We start from the raw sequence: 16,911 nt of genomic DNA, 5'->3' as shown, positions 1-16,911 counted from the left end.
CTGGCTGATTCTTTTTTCAAATTGTTATTTCTTGTACTTTGATATTATCTGCCTAAAAACTAGGTAATGAAACTCTTTTTACAAAACTTTTGCGCTTTTTAATGAGGGCCTTTCCAGGCTACATTCCCCGAAAACAATATAGATGGCGTTGTGCAGTTTTCATATGAAAATTACCTATTTTTTTATTGCTGCGGTACATAAGTATTCAAAAATGCAATGTAAATGGCAGAAACATAATATTTAAAAATTATTGATTTATGTTGCAACATATATTGCTTCTCTTTATTTTGATTAGAATAATAATGAGCAGAAGACGTAATTGTAGGTACCTGGGTATAATAACAAGGGTCATCATTGAGAAAAAACAAAGATAAAAGATGCACTCGTCCTCTGATTTTATTTTTTAATTTTATGTATCTGAGACTATGCCAACTCTAATATGAGTCCATTCCGTCATAAAGCCAGACTGTGTATTAATACGTTTTGTTGCAAATCAATATAAAGATATTTTTCAAATAAGAAAACATATGGAGATATTAGAGATGTCCTTAGAAAAGGTTTAGTACGATCTACTCTGAACCGGCGTGCGTGTATGAAACGATTGATGAATGTGGAGGAAGCAAGAGAAGTGTGTCAGGATCGAAGCAAATGGAATTCTATAGTCTCTGCTTATCCGGGTGGGAAATAGGCGTGAGAGTATGTATGTATGTTCAAATAAGTAACGCTGTAAATTGTATTTTTCTGGCGTGATCCTGTTGATATATTCGTGCATAAAATTATATATAATACCAAACAATTTCGTTCACCGATAACCTTCGCTCTTCGCCAATAAACGAATATTCTGAAAATTATAATTTCTAAATACACAAAGTTACATCACAGATACAAATACGCGAAGCTCCATAGCGGCGTGAGGTAGATAAACGATAAAAGATAAAACTATTATCTTTATCTATAGATTGTGCTCGGAAGTAGGCAGAGATAAGCTGCCGAAATATTATTCTGACTGACATTATTTTACATTCATTTTACGTCAACCCGAGTAGCTTGTTTGATCCCTCGCTATCTGTACTTTGGTCTTCTTTTCAGGTCGATAATGATAGTGAGGAGCTCAGTGGCGCAGCGGTAAACACGCTCGGTCTGCTATTGTTGAAGTTAAGCAACTTTCGCAAAGGCCGGTCATAGGATAGGTGACCACAAAAAAAAGTTTTCATCTCGAGCTCCTCCGTGCTTCGGAAGGCACGTTAAGCCGTTAGTCCCGGCTGCATTAACAGTCGTTAATAACCGTCAATCCGCACTGGGCCCGCGTGACGGTTTAAGGCCCGATCTCCCTATCCATCCATAGGGAAGGCCTGTGCCTCAACAGTGGGGACGTTAATGGGCTGATGATGATGAATGATAGTACTTTGGATATTGAATCAGCTTTAATTATTTTTATGGACTGAGGGTTAAAAGAAACAGCATTCATTACAATCAGCTTCGCAGCCACATTGTAAAAGTCGACCTAAAGTGAAATTTTCCTGACGCAATAGATTGGTAACTTATCTCTTCATCTTTTACTCTATCGTGTGAATTATGAGGTGGATGACCAACCTTTTGGTTAGTATCAACGCTCAACCACTAGACCACGGAGGCTGTTATCAAACTTATGATCAAAACAATAACTTGCGCCAACCTCGATAGAGATTAAGACCACGAGTTACGTATAATATTTCGCATTTTGCATGCATATGTCCATATAAATCTAGACGAATGGTAACCCTAGTCTCAAGGAAACCATTTTTTCTTGATCACACAACAATAAAATATTCCAAGGCAACTTGCACGCCTATCAATCAAATACACTTCAATGTATTACAGTACAGCTCATTAGCTTACCAGTAACATAAAACGTTAGTAAAAGACTTTCGTCAACTATGTAGTAATTTACGTACTAAGTGCTGCAGAATGTGTACTTAAGTAATTTCCTTTAAACACTCCTTGCGTGGGAGTAGCTGCAATACTGCCCTATTACTGTATTGATAAGCGATGATAGGTTTCTATGCCGCGTCTATGGTGGACTTGGAGCGGACTGTACAGAACGCATTCAACTGCTTCTCTGCTGTCTTTTCGGGCATATTAAAAACCTACCGATTGATAATGAATTTTCCACGGAATGGAAGAAAGAGGATAGAAAGGCCCAAACGCGCGTTTTTTCATTGTCATTGTCGAAAGTCATACTTTTTATGCCACTTGGCTAACCCCTAAGAGCAAATCCGGTTATAAGTTATGCCTCACCCAACTCGAGATTTCCATGAGAATAATGGAAAATAAAAAATATTGAACTCAATAATTATCTTTCTACTCATATAAGAGATAACAAGGTCCTCTGGGGCCTACTTCAACCCACAAGAGTCATAAAATGTCGTAAAAAATGTATGGCTCATCAGACGGACATTTTAACGTACTAATAAATTCAAATAACTTAAAAAAGATGCAATGGACATTTTCAGCGACTGCCACAAAATATTTAGAAAATAAAAGTGCCTAGCTAAATAGTTTTAAGTTAACACACTTTGGCAACTGGATTTATCAACCGTTTCCGACCGAAACAGCCATACGTTTCAAAAATATACATAATTGTACATTAGCCGCATATGGTATTACCTATTTAGCCAGGAACCGTTTCCAACCAAACCGGCCAAGGTTTATGTTCAAAAACATATATTTGATTTTATTTTTTGACGTCACTTGTTGTAGATTTGCCGCCTATGGCATTTACTACTAGGCCGGGAACTGTTTTCAACCGCACCGGCCAAGTGTACGTTCAAAAACGTAATGACAAATCACAAAGGGGTTGTTTCATGCTAAATCATAACAATGGGTAGACACGGAAACGGGTAATAACCACGAAAACTCGCGACGTGAATCACTTGACATTGAAAACGCACAGTCGACCAACACCCTGAAATAGGGGGTGTTTCTAGGGCGAACCCATCGATTGCCTACAAATGGGGTCGCCCCCCCTCTCGTGACCTTGGGCCGGAAACACCCGAACGTCGCCGAAAATGCCCGAAGCTGTTCATTCATTCGGATCCTAACGCCCACAGAGGATTTTGATTTCCATGTCTTTATTGTATAATGATGTGTGTTTAGTCTTGATCTAATATTTGAAGGCTTTTTGTTCGCTGATTATATTCTAAGTACGTATGATCTTTAAAGGGATTTTGTACAATTAATTGGGAACTGGATACAATGAAGATATTTCATTTCCTAATGCTACTTTATTTAATGTGTGTCTGTCTTAGAACGTCGATAGGTACAAGTGGTTTTCTAGTAATTTAGTAGCTCAACCACCCTGAAAGGTAGCGGGCGTGAATTCCATCTAGGTACCTGTACCAAGGAAACGTAAATTGCAATATATAAACAAACACTAGGCACATAAAACAATAAAAGGTTATCACCGTACCAATATTTGCTTAACCTTAGGAAATTTCTGTTACCCTGGTACTCGCATTATTGCATTTGATTACTAAGCTCAATGCTCTTGTTATTCATTTGTTTGTAGTCATTATTTATTTAAATAATAATTTATTTAATTTTATTCCGCGATGAGCCTTGTTATTGAATTTCAACTCATATAATGTTACGACAGGATGCGATTTTACGATTATTATGTAAAATTATATTTTTGAATTTTAAAATTAGTTAATTTGTTTGCTCACTGGAGGACCCGATGAGCGCTTCCGTCCGTGCTGATGTCGTGGCAACGTATGGGGCTGACAAAATATAGGTCTATTTTAAATGATAGTCATCGATTTGAAAAAAGAAGTTAATTTGTTGATTTAAGTATAATCTTAAGTGCGAAAAAGAACAACATACCTATGTCATTCTTTCTTATTCGCTCTCGCCGCGGTGACGTTATGTTAAGTCATAGAATAAGGAATAATACTACGTAAAGAACGGCAACTCTCCGCTCCCCACCAGCGTCTGAGCTATGTTTACCTCGCCCCCCGTCGAACATAATTTAGACTTGAATCGTATGGTGTCAGACGTCACACATACAGATGCGCGTGTACGATAATGTCAATGTGTAGTGTTCGTGTAAAACGAGGTTGTTTTGTATGAAGTGTCCGGGGTGAGTTTAGGTTAAAAATACATATTATAGTAGTACCTGAATTGGATACTGGAAAATACCTACTTAAATAAAAGGACATCCATCTTTATGAATAGCTCTACAACGTCCACATTTCTAAGTGTCCAACCTTCGCATGACGTAATGCAATAGCAAAACAGTCAATATTTGATATGGAGTCATTAGTTACGATAGCCGACAAGATCTTTAATGAATAAGAAACACAAATACGAAGTCGTTACAGTTTACTTTATCATTTCGATCACGATTCTTGGCGTGTCTAATTATATGTTACCACTAGTTTGACAACTTAACAACACATACCATAGCATCACGCCTGTTTCCCTGAAGAGTAGGCAAAGGTGTATAGTATTTACACACACTCCTCGCCAGCTATATAAACTTCTTCTATCGTGTGGGTTGTGAGGTGGATTACCAACCTCAGCAACCCTCAGGGTTATTTTTGAGCCGCCAAAGGCCCCTGACATGGCTCATGTAACGATGACTCACTTACATCAATAAATAGTAACCGATCTTCTCCGATCAGTAGTCATCTTACTTTCGGAGAATCAGGTGATCAGCCTGTAATGTTCTGACCTAACTAGGTAACAAAAAGTGATTTTTGTGATATGTCCCCACCGGGATACGAACCCGGGACCTCGGGATCGTGAGCCCAACGCTAAACCACTGGACCACAGAGGCCGTCTATTTAAACTTAAACTATTTAAAGTTCCATGAAACAATTTAAACGTGACTTTTGATGCATAAACTCAAGCCCGTAATTCCTAACAACGCTCGATTCGGTTCGGCTCGGTTGACCGGGAATTGAAAACTCGGCACGTCATGCCGGCTGCAGAAGATCGTGAGGAGTGGAAATCTGTTATTCGAGCTCTACATCCTAAAAGGTGATAAAAAGATTAGAAGAAGAGAGAATCTCTAATAATGTGAGCAACGTAATGCGATAATCTGCAGCCACTCTTGACACGAAGTTCTAAGATGCTTAAGACCAATCTCCATCGTCCATAAATGACGGTCTATCAGCAGAGGTTCCCAACTACAACTATAACTAGCCCGAATCATCCCACTGCAGGGCAAATGTCTCTATCTTTCCTCCATATATCCCGATCTTGGGCTCACCCTGTCTTTGGATGTACCAGTATTATGCCGAGGATTTTCTTGTGGCTACACAGGTTGAGAAGCTGCAGTAGTTTTAGGCAGATGAGACGTACTCGTACGACCAAATTGTTACAATGTTACCTACTGAATAAAGTGATTTTTGAGTTTCAGTTTGGATGATTACAAATCAAAGTATTTGATCTTTGTAAGTGTTATGTAAAGGCAAAAATAAATGTTTTTTGCGAAATCCTGATGACTTTTCTACGGAACCCCTAGGTGCCACTTTAAGAATCTCTGGTATATCGTACGTGTTAGAAAGGACACAATCTCTTTTTCTTTTTTAAAGCGTGCCCGGGAAGACAAGCAGCTGATCGTGTTTTGTTTATACCCGCTGCCCAGTCCAGATTTTTTCTTTCTTTTTGACGTGACTTGTTGTAGATTTGCCACAAATGGCATTAACTACTTGGCTGAAGTCTAGGCCAGCACAAAAGATAAAATAAATAGGATCTTTTTTATATACAACCAGGGCACCCTCTTCTCGCCAATTATGTAAAATGTAGCTAAGTAGTATGTAGTAACAATGTTTTAACAGAACATTTAATATACATTATTTAATATACAGTATATTTAAGCTTAAATATCTGCATAAGTGTATTCTACAATGCGTGATAGATTCAAATTAAAAATGAAGATAAAAATTATTATTTTTTAAAACTTTACCACGTAAATACATTATAATAATATTTTGTTAAAACTGACAAAAAAGAAAAATAATCCCCTCAATTGGACAGAACAACTTTTTGAAATAATTATGGTTTTAATAAGGCCACCTCGAGGCCGTTCGAAAGTCAATTTTGCAGTTAAATCAATATCCATGTTTTTTTAAATGATTTATTGTATTTACAATATATACCAGTTACAGTTAAGTAATCCGTCATATTATCACGTAAGAAATATCCAAAAGATATATTTTATACTTATAAGAGTTTATCATGTGAGCTGTGGTAGCTCAGTTGGTAAAACGCTTGCCTCTCGCTTTGAGGTCGCAGGTTCGAATCCACTACGGGCCTAAACCAACGATGGTCGAATTTGTTTCCGAATTCATATATGGATCATAATTGATTATCACCTACTCAGCGGTGAAGGAAAACATCGTAAGGTTTTGGGCTGGATTTCCTTTTGCGGGTTGGAAGGCCAGACAGACAGTCGCTTCTTTAAAAAACCGGACCTGTCAAGTCTTCAGATTGGTAAGCGGAGCCTGTGTATTGTATTGTATTGTAACAGTTGAGTAATCCGTCATATTTTCACGTAAGAAATATAAATAAGATTTTTTATACTTATAAGATTTTATCCTGTGTGTATTCCAAACAGTCCCTTCGGCAAGCGTCCAAGTCGTCACGCGCCATCTCTTTCGAGGTCTACCACGACGCCTGATGATGACACCGCTAAAAATGGAAAGAGGAAGGGGAGGCCTTTGCCCAGCTGTGGGATCTTGTAGGCTTTACTAGATTAGATACGACTTTATATCCACTTGATTTTTTCTGTAGTTAATAATTTTATTTTATTTTCAAACGTATCATTTTTTTTATTATACATATCTACAGTTTTTTTTTCACTACCCATAGAATACTTCAGGTACAGCCGTGATCAAAACGTAATATTTCCTTTTTTAAACGATAGCACTCAAAATCTCCTAAAAAATCTATTTTATATATATTTTTTGTTTTAATTACAAGAATTGTACTAATTCTAAAATTTCTACTTTATAGTTAGTACGTACATGCAATACCCGACATACGTGTTGTAACATACATTTTATTATCATCTTGAAGTGTCTAGGTTTGCGATTACACGCATTAAGTAGTACAGGAAAACCTGTTTATGAACACACGAAATATTATGCTATATTCTGTAGCAAATAGAGGTTATTCGTACTATTAACCTTCAGATAATTACGTATGTTGTTTTGACATATATTTGCATATAAATAAGTTGCTTTGTGCTTCCTCAATATAGCGAATCGTTTCAAGTAGCTACCTAAAACCGACCACGTGGCGATAAATATCACATTTATCAGTCTAAATTTATTTTGGGCCAAAAATAATTCGATTCTATTTAAGATTTCAGGTCCTAATGCGGTCGATAAGCACGAATAAATTATACCTTGTCGGTTTTCGTTGCGAATTTTAAAGTAAAAATAATAGTATTTTTATAAGTAACAAATACTATAAGAAAAGTAGGATATCTACTCTACAGTTGTCCGGCAAAATTAATAGAAATAAAAAAAAACACGTTTCATATCCTAAAGACCAGAAACTTCTAACTTTTTAAGAATATATTTTTTGATACTTACCTACTTAACTGAGATAAAAATCTAAAAATCATGGTAATATCCAAGAAAAAAATTTAATACTTAGCAGCACTTAAAAAATAATGGCCATAAAAAATGGGCTCACTCTTGTAGAACACAGTCTCTAAGGTGAACACAGACAAGAGAAGGTTATCAGTAGTGATAACAGCCATCCATCACGGCTACGCATCATAGCTCTGGGACCACAAAAAGGAAGGATGGAAGATTTCGAACATCTATCACAATACTGGCATGTCAGAAACAATATGCGAAAAGAGTTTTCGCTTATTTTCCACCAAATAGATCTAGATGTTTTCGATTACGTAACGCCATTTTCATAATATTTACTTTTTATTTGCAGCCAGATCGCGTGGTTTCCTTCAATATTTTTTTTTCGTTTATTTAAATATTCCATTTTCATTTTTTTTTACTTGTAGCGTTCTTTTTAATCCAATTTTTATAAATAGAACTGTTTCGAGCTTTCAAGCCTAAACTATGTTACTATCAGAGTATTTTTAAGTAAGTAAATAAATTATGGTAAAGAGGGCTGATCTTCTAACTTAAGGTAATATACCAGGTTATTCCCATAGCTGAAGACAAGGAAGAGTAATTCCGAAGCGGACTTTAAAGTGACTCCCTATTAAGTTAACTCAACCGGAGCCGATATTGAGATCGCCGTTAGAAAATTCTGAAGAAATTATAGATTTTCCCTTGCGCCCGAAGAGGGGTCGTATTCAAAGACTAATTGAAATTTGACTCTGAAGACGACACCCTTTAGCATCTGGCGGCGAAGTTATGGTAAATTACGAATTTTTGTTCAGAAATATCGGGACTCCGTTCATTCAGTTTTGGATAATGATCGTAGCAAAGTTTGACAAGCTAATATCAAATTGTTAAGGGAATCCTAAACCCAGAGCCATGATAATGTACCTATTGTGATATTGTATTCTACAGTTGGTCAACAGATATATTTTATTGAGAGTGTTTAAATTAATTCTTTAATCTTTACTAATTATTTTCTCAATAGCTTTTGCCCGCTTTTTTTTAAATTCGGGGTAACAACTTTTCCTAATGTACCAATTTTTAGCATCCTACCTTGATAACTGCGTAAAGTCCCATATAAAATTTCACCGCTTCTTTGTAGGAGTTGGGAGCAGTTTTCGGAAAAAAAATATGCCCGACTTTTTTGTTAGTCACAAAATAATCCGTATAGCTTGTAGTTGTAGCTTTCTATTGCAGACTCCATACAAAATTCCACCCCCTAACTTATGATTTTTTACAATAAAAATATATAATAAGTGCGACATTTTGTCACGTTTTTCTATGACGTCACAATTTGCTTTTTCATACAAATTCCATAGTAATTTCGTCTTTTGACGTTTAGTAAACTACCGGGTGAGAGCCTTCAGCGCTCCCCATTTGTCCGGCCAAGTAGTTAATGCCATCTGCGCCAAATCTACAATAAGTCACGTAAAAAAAAAGACGTTTAGTAAAAAGTGACTGATTTGACTAGTTGGAAACTATAGGTGTACCAGAATGTCATGGCAAATGGGGAAATAAAATTTCTATAGTAAGCAACACTCGAGTAATTGGATGAAAACGTCTTGATACTATAATCTATTGTTAGATAGACTCTACATTTTCTAATAAGACCAGTTTTATTTGTAGCCCAGAAACATTAATTCGTGCAATTCATCTATTCTAACACAGACAAAATTGATTTTAATAACAAATTCCATTAGATAAGATATTTGCCTGAATGTATTTGTTATAGCTACATATTGTTATACCTGCCTACTTATTAGACGCAACATACATTGGGTTTATTTTTTGTAAGTAGTTAAATTACTCTGGTAAAAAAGTGTAAAAAAAGTTTTATTATCTGGCACAGTAGGTAACGCTGATGGAACATCAAAAATGTAAGGTCACTGACCTAAGATTACGGTGTTAAAACTTGCCAATGTGTACTAAGTAGTAATTACTATGTAAAAAAATACGACCCAGGGGAGCCGCCATTTTGTGTGAATTTATTGTAGGTTCATATGTATACATATCAAATTTTTGATATATTCAACATTTTTGTGACGACATACGTTTTCCAAATTTTAATTAAGCTACATAGCTACTGAAAATTCTTTACTTTATAAAAAAATGTGACATCATCATCAGCCCATTAACGTCCCCACTGCTGGGGCACGGGCCTTCCCTATGGATGGATAGGGAGATCGGGCCTTAAACCATCACGCGGGCCCAGTGCGGATTGATGGTTATTAACGACTGCTAATGCAGCCAGGACCAACGGCTTAACGTGCCTTCCGAAGCACGGAGGAGCTCGAGATGAAAACTTTTTTTTTGTGGTCACCCATCCTATGACCGGCCTTTGCGAAAGTTGCTTAACTTCAACAATCGCAGACCGAGCGCGTTTACCGCTGCGCCACCGAGCTCCTCTAAAAAAATGTGTAATTAATATTAAGTAAGGAATACTAAAAACATAAAAATAAAAACATTTTCTGGAAAATTAATTACCTGAACAGACAACTTCAGATAAGTCATAAAGCAATAGTAGACTCGTTTAAAATTCACCGTACTATTAGATCCATACATTACACACACACATACACACCCTCACAAACGCACACATATATGATACAAAGTTACGCAACACAACAACGCGTGATTCTTATTACGAATCACTTCATGTCCTAACGTTACAAGTGACATTGCACTTGTCAAACCAAATTAAGCCTTTTCAGCGTGACCTAGAGCACAGAATCAAGTGAACTTAGGCTGTCAAAGGACTGCTTATCTAAAGTGAATATTAACATGCCTTTTCCTGCACTTTTGAAGACTTAAAATGATTGTACTTTGTATGTTATTAGCTCATAGTCGTTATCCCTATCAGGGTGGCTTGAAGTTACACTTGCCATTTTGAGTTCTATGTGGTTACCAGTTCATCTCCCATGTTATGTACTGTTAGTCTCTAATATTTAGGTATCATCATCATTAATTAAACAGCCACGCTCTTGTCAGTGTAGCATTCTCCATTCTTGTCTATGAAAGACTAATTATTTTACTTGTTTAAAAGACATGACGTTCGCCTTCTCTTTAATTTGTTTCATGTATTGTCTTCTTGGTTTTCCACTTCCTCTATTTCATTTTATTTATCCACCTGTAGTGTGTTTGTTTATTTGTTAATTTAATACATTTGTTATTTTATTAAATTTAAACAGCATTAATTTGTAACTATTGTTATTAATTTTGAATTACACGATATCGTTTATCTGTTCAAATAGGTAGTCTTTACAAAAATGTAGATTTTTTTTACACTTATTTAATAGCAAAACTGGTTGAACGTTTATTTTATGGTCGATCTTATAGACTGACTAATATCGTAAAAGCACAACGGTATTGCAATTATTTTTGTTGATCCCTTAATAGAAGACTGCTTCGTTACTCCAACCAGTAATTTACTAAAGTAATGGCTAATATTGTAAACCAAATCGTATGAATATCAAACAAATATTAAACAGATTGTACGATTGTGACGTAAATTTCAAAGATAATAAAGACCTTCTGAATGTTAATTTTACAGCTGTATTGAAAGAAGTGAGTGTTAGTAACACTGGCTGTTTCAACATTAAAACAAAAGTGTTTACTAGTAATAAAACGTACAATATTGATGAAAAAAGACAAGACTCGCAGGCGAAGTAACCGCGCTGGGACGAAAAAAAAGGAAAAAAAACAACACACATACAGAAGCAAAAACTTCGCAGATGTGCTCACACGCGGTGTCTGAGGCAAAAACGCTGCGCCGCCGCATCGACAACCATGAGCAGGTTTCTTATTGGATGTTCCTTTTATATTTTTCCCTTTCAAAGACATTTTTGCTGTACTATGAGAATCTTCTTAGAGACTGGTTTTTAATGTCGTATTAAAATTCAATGGTTCTTTTAGAATATTTATCATTTTTATTGAAAATATTCCGTAGGTATCTTTTTTCTTATTATTATATCTGTTAATGGGTACTACTTGTTTGTCATCTCTTTATTGTAAAACTATAAATTGTGTATATAATTTCATTTCTCTTTCTATTATCTAAAAATCTTAATCTAAAACCGTCTTATTGTTTTCTGTTAAATTTTCAATTTTATAATCGCTATCTTCAAAAGTAGCTTCAGTTTTTATTATCCTATCCGTTTGTCGAATCCACGTCAGGTTTAATACGTAGACGAGTGCAATTAAACGTTTATAATGTTTAAGCCCTCAGCACAGCGCACTAACTCGTTTTTAATTACGTTTAAAGTACACGTCTCCTTTATTATATAATATTAAAAGCAATAGATGCGTCTGAGTTTAATGCTGTATCATTTATGTAAATACTGGGGAATACTGAATATGCCTTACGTATCCAGGCGCTTCCAGCCACCTTCTGCAGGTTGACGCACACTGCATAACACTGAGAATAGGGTTTGGTGGTGCGCCTTGGGTGGGATGACTGAATGTGCGTTTAATAACTCTACAAGCTATATAATATAATATATTATGTGACAGTAAAAAAGGCGTAAAATTGTAAGCAAGACAAAGTAGGCATGAAAAAAAAAATAAGTGTAAATTATGTAATGTACATACAATATACCTAGGTACTTACTTGAAAGAGAAAAACATTAATGGCTAACTTCATAAATTAGCATTTATTAGTCTGAACAATAGAGTACAAGAGTTTACAGACTTGTTAATTGATGCATGGTAACAAAACTCTGAATTTGCTACCGTTGATAGGTTAGGAAACGAAATGTTTGGATTCCATTAATTTCGTGATGTAGCGTCCTTATTTTTAGACCTCTTTACATAAGGAAATCCAAACGATCTCGATCCCAGATTTCTGGGAAATTTGCTATTTCAGAAGTTTTCTTTAAAGAAGCAGTTGAAATAAATAATTAATTCTAATTATAAATCTTACTATGGTGGCCGTGTTAATCATAAAACATCAGCTTAGAGGACATAACGTAACCTGTTTCAAGAATTTTAGTATGCAAAATGTCATTTGCGAAGGTCGGTAGTACCTACGTAGAACTGTCAACAAGAAACTACCGATATTATTTTTTTATGTTGCAAATATTTTTAATAAATAAAACTTTTTGTTACCAATGTGCTGTTTGTTTGTTTATTTGTCTTCATTTGTTACAACAGATCCTACGATATTTCCCAAAAAGACTTCGTTAGTTTCAATAAATACTACTCAAAAAATAAGGTTTTAATAACCCAGCGAATAAACCGTAAATCCAATGTAAACGGCGCTCCCGTAGTAACAAAATCGTTTTCATCTCTAGCTCGTACCGGATTTCATCATAAAAACCTAATTGGAGTCATTTGGCGTACATACTTCCCTACCGTCGGCAACTAGATTCAATTGTTAGTCTTCAATGGTAAGTTCATCTTTAAACTGCATGTCTGTTAACATTGTCTTTTAGCTGAGTAACTCCCATTTATTTTCAAAATTATTATCTGTTTCGTTTATAACAAAAAACCTTTTATCTTTAAACAGGTTCCTTTTTATTTTCATTTAATCAGGTCTTAACTTTTATGCGACAATAAGACTGGTTGATATAATGGTCGAAGTATGATAACCATAAAACCACATTGCATTCACCAATCAAAGACTGAGAGTTGTAGGGCAGGTCATGGCTGCATGCGTAAGCGTAAACGGATGTGCCTTCACGATAATTTTATCGCGATTCGCTGCAGAGAACTGTTCTGAGTGAAAACCAATATTTAATTAAAGTATCTAACTATATCTAGGACAATAAGAGTGATGTCAACTTGGAGTTTACAATATTTGCACAAAAACTTTTGCATGTAACATCTTTCTGTGTATTATCACATGTAAGTTTTGTTTATAAATTAATTAGATAAAATCTTGCCATTGTGTTGTCGTGCGTAGTGTCGTCTGGCGGCCAAGAGTACCAGGCTAGCAGCGGATCGCGGCGGTGTCACGTTACGCGGTGGCTGTTGACACCAGCGCCTGATTAATATTTATGATACGGCTGAGCATCTCGCATGGCCGGTTCGCTCGCTAGCTGCGAATTACCTCCATCTCATTTCCACCCACGCAATACCGCTGTGCCAGACAGAGAGCACAATCGTACACATACGGCAACAGCTCTTCGACATTAGTGCGTAAGTGCGAATGAGAATCCCAAATCTTCTTGATTTTTGTGTAGTCTTGTTTTTGCTGCTAGTTTTTTTGAGTTCGTAACGAGTCTTGGGGACCTTGAAATGCTAATTCATTGGAGTCTTTAGTAAACATGTGGATAGAATTATAATCGAATTGTTTATCAATTTGTTACGTTGTTGGAATATTGGCAAGTTCATGTTTGACTTGAAACTTATATCTTTTATGGTAGAGACGTAAATCACTTGGTTGTTTTCGGGTCCAGTGAGCATGTTGTCGTTGGAAGTAAGTGGAACGAGGCGTGGGACCAACGCCTCGAACCTGACCGTATCGAGGTATCTCAACCGGACAGACCTGACTGGACTGACATATAAAAAACTACTATGGCCAGTGGAAAATGGTGTCGCAGAAGTTGCAACTTTTTAGCGAGTTTGCGGACAAAAGTATCTGGAATAACCGAAGAAGTAACATAATAAAAATTCCATGTCTCATTTAGGTTAGCGTTGTAAATACGGGGAAGAGTAGTATAACAAATGCAATTTCCTCAACTTGTTGACCTCAGTATTTGCCAGCGGCAATGACGTTTATGTTCATTTGAATTACTCATTCAATCGTTTCATTAGTCATTTAAACAGTCTCACTTGTTCTTAATTGAAACGCATCCAAAACTGCTAGGCTCATCCCTTTTGCTTTGCCTTTCTGTTTCTGATTATAAATTATTAACAAAACAAGTGTCTTTAATTCGTTGTCTTCTGTTTCGTAAGTCTTTTATCTCTGATTCAAAACTAATGCGTTTTAAATTTACTGTCAAACAAACATTCTGTAACTTGACATTTAGCGACAAAGATTTCTTTATTAGGTTTCTTGCACGAGTCTCTTATATTAACAGCATTATCATTGTGTTTGCGACACTATTATCGTTGTTTGTCTGGACATTTTCCGTGAGCGCGCCTCCAGCGCCGGCCGGCGTTCGCGAGACTTCTCTCCAAGGTCACGTTATCGTGCTATCGCCAGCCCTGAACCAAACCAAGGTTATCCGATCAAATCCACTTTGCCAGGCGCTCGTTACAGTCACTCGAGAATCCTTATAGAATTATTAGTATAAACACCACCGGCACTAGCACGTTCATGTCTTACAGGAACTAGGCAATCTCGACCGCCGTCGTGAGTCTTTATTGCTAATTTGCGACCGAGCGCGGTCTATCGCTCGAGCAGGACGCATACTCTCGCTTTTAAGATGCAATACCGCAATATCATCGCAAATCAAATTAGCGGCGTGTTTACATTTTATAAATAGAGCGCGTTCACGTGGCGCCGCTCGAGATAAGCGGCCGTCGTCTCGTCGCAACACTCACCGTGCGCTGTTAACATCCTCTGCGGCGGGCTACGGGATCTCCGTCACACAGACACTCGGGCGGGAACTATAGCACTCACAAACGGCGCACTGAGTTCGGCGGCACACGCGAGGACTGCACGGCGCGACACCCACAACTAGAATGCGGGCGAGAGACGGCGCGGGGCGCGGGGGGCCGGCAGCGACACACGGCTCATACGAAGGCGCGGCGACGAGGACTGCGGCCGGGCGCGAGCGCGCTCCCCCCCATTGGTCGGATGCGGCCTGACGTCACCCCCGCCGGCCAATGGCCGCGTTCCACTTAGTTCCGCGTCGCGCCGCAAGGGGCGCCACGGGTGAGGAAGTCGCCCGCCCTACAGAGCTTTCTTCAGCAGGGCGTGTGCTTTGCGGGCGGCGAGCTCCGACGAAAATCACTCCGCTATGAAATATGCATAATGAGTTCATTATCTTCGACGGAAAAGTACATGAATGATGAATAGTGCTTGTTTGTAGCTCAAAGCAAGAAAACCTTTCAGGAAATACTATCGAACATTCCTTCTTTAACACGTAGTCGTATCGTTGGGCATATGCCAGAGAAGGTGAATATACTACGACGTAAAACACACAAACATGAACACGCAATCATTGGAGCTGAGAAAAATAAAGGGTATGGTGTAACCGGAACGCAATAATGTAGAGTTTCAAAGGTTGTTTAGAGTAATTTTATGACAACTGGATGAGAAACTTTAGATGTTAGATTAAATTTTCACACAATGACGTAGACGTTTGCGCGTGTTGAATATAATTTCTACGTACACTGAATATATTGTGACGTTTACTTTAAATAATGTACACATTACAAGCGAACCTGAACCTACTTCCCATGAAAATAATACTGAAATAAAATAAACAACAACAACGTTCTGTTTGTCGCAAGTTTCAAATTTCTCTCAACAATAAGGCATAATAACATAAACTAACATAACTTTTGGATAAATAACCAAAAGTTTAATCTAGAGTCGGTTAGAGTAACATTAAAATAACTTTTATAACAAGTATCTTCAAAATATTCGCGATGTTTCAGATTAAAATTGACTGATAATTAATTTCTGGTAACAACATAATTTCCGTGAATAGACAAAGTATTTATTAATATATTCAAAGTGGGTGATACTAATAAACAGTAATAAACCCTAAGAATAATTTAAACAAAGTAAGTTTGTTCACAGAAGTGTTTGTCAACAGATTTAAGAAATAAAGTAAATAATTACTTTTTCGATTTTATATCAATAACAGAATTATTGATTTCGTTTGTTCTCAATTACAATGGCGCGTTAATTAGTAGACCATGGTAAAATTAAAAAAGAAAGGATATTTTTCAAGGTCAACTAAACAAGTAATTTTATTCTTTTATTCTTTCCTTCAAGGACATGCCTTAGCGTCATATCTAATTATAATTATTATGATTATAAAATGACGCTTTTTCTTTACTTATTGTGTATTATTTTTATGAGTTATTTAGGTTTCGTTTGAAACTTTGTATGTGTGGTGCTTGAGTACTGTCACGAGTACTCACTTTGTATACACTTTGAAACCATGTCATAATATATTTTTTTGACAAATTAAACCGTAAGTCTCATTAAATGTCAAACATGATAGTGCGACAGGGTTCTAAAGTGGGTACATTATATTGCTCATGACTGTAAGTACCTAACAAGACGGGTAGAGTAGTGTTGACAAAAACAATATAATGCAATAACTTTTTGTACACAAAAAACACAGTACATAAACCATCACATATAAACAATGAGGTACCTTTCAGGCTT

General features: G+C 36.7%; 1 protein-coding gene across 6 annotated transcripts in view; it reads right to left on the bottom strand.

The window, feature by feature from the left end:
- LOC126372234 (myocyte-specific enhancer factor 2) overlaps positions 1-15,314 on the bottom strand; it is a 97,306-nt gene extending 81,992 nt beyond the window's left edge. For all 6 annotated transcript variants that reach the window (XM_050017912.1, XM_050017920.1, XM_050017929.1 and 3 more), the window contains exon 1: positions 15,108-15,314. The gene's annotated coding sequence lies outside the window, so the exon portion shown is untranslated. The remainder of the gene's footprint in view (positions 1-15,107) is intronic.
- Between the last annotated feature and the right edge of the window lie 1,597 nt (positions 15,315-16,911).

The sequence above is a fragment of the Pectinophora gossypiella genome, chromosome 2 (genome assembly GCF_024362695.1).
Source record: "Pectinophora gossypiella chromosome 2, ilPecGoss1.1, whole genome shotgun sequence".
In the NCBI taxonomy this organism is placed as follows: Eukaryota; Metazoa; Arthropoda; class Insecta; order Lepidoptera; family Gelechiidae; genus Pectinophora; species Pectinophora gossypiella.
Note: the sequence above shows the minus strand (reverse complement) of the source record. Positions and strands in the feature narration are given on the sequence as shown.